The sequence below is a fragment of the Dipodomys ordii genome, unplaced genomic scaffold (assembly GCF_000151885.1).
Source record: "Dipodomys ordii isolate 6190 unplaced genomic scaffold, Dord_2.0 Scaffold317, whole genome shotgun sequence".
In the NCBI taxonomy this organism is placed as follows: Eukaryota; Metazoa; Chordata; class Mammalia; order Rodentia; family Heteromyidae; genus Dipodomys; species Dipodomys ordii.
The window spans coordinates 109,028-110,158 of NW_012267533.1; positions in this window are offsets into that span (position 1 = coordinate 109,028).

Below are 1,131 nucleotides of genomic sequence, written 5' to 3' on the forward strand. Positions count from 1 at the left end.
TGGTTCTGTTGTGGTTGATGATGCATCCTTGAGAGACCAGACACAGCACCATGCATGGTCGTTGGACACTGCTGAGATCACTGAGGTCAAATCTGAGGAAGGTCAAGATCCCTGCTCAGTCCTTTCCTCTCAGACTCGGGAGAGATGCAGTGGACTCCCTGCCTAGGTCAGTCTTTATCCTCAGGTCGGAGTGCACGGGATGTTGTGCAGAGCCAGGGCCTCCATGTCACTGATGGATTTCAAGGCCCACCGTTCTGCTCACACAGCTCAAGCGTCCAGCCCGGCTTTGATCCCGTTGTCCCCTTTCCTCTTGCTGGTGACATGTGAGGGGCCATCGGTCAGTACCGGGGGCTTCTCTGTGACCCACAGAGCCCAGTCCTGGGCACTGCTGAGCTGTGGTTACCTGCAGAGGCCCAGTGACCCCCACCAGCTCCTCTGCCTCCGTCCCTTTCTACACACGCTGTAGATGACGAGGTTGGATGGGATTCTCAGCCACAGTTCTGGATCTGGGCACTGCTTGATCCTAGAAGGACTCATGTGTTCTTAATTGTCTGTGTTGTCCACAACTGTCCTTCACACTAAATCCCCTGCACACATGGCCTGTACTCAGTCTCTAGACCCCAGGCCCAGTACCGGGGCCTGGAGGTCAATGAGGCTGTGGAACTGGCTCCTGCATGCCTGGGAAGAACTCACTGGTGTCCCCAGGCTGCATGCCCTGGACTGTCCCGTCCTCCTCTCTATGGACTCTGGCGGGAAGCTCAGGGGATATCTGTAGCTAAGGGCACATGGATGAGTGTAAAAACAGTCGTCACTTGGGATTTCACCTGCATCACCTCACTGTCCTGAGCCTGTGCACATGGGACTGAGGACCGGCTGGGGCCAGGTCCTCCTGGAGCACGTGGGCTGTGGAGGTGCAGGGTGGGTGGGAGCTCCTGCGATTGGCCATCAGGAAGAGATCTAGAACCTCCCACAGAGCCTGATGCAGATGCTGCCTCTGTGGTGGAATGTCGTCCTCTCTGGGCTGTTCCCCCTCAGATCCACCCAGGTTGCCAGAGAGGAATTAGTGAGGAATTTCATTCCATCCACACAACACCTCCACTGCAACCTTCAACAGGCTTGGCTTTTAATGTG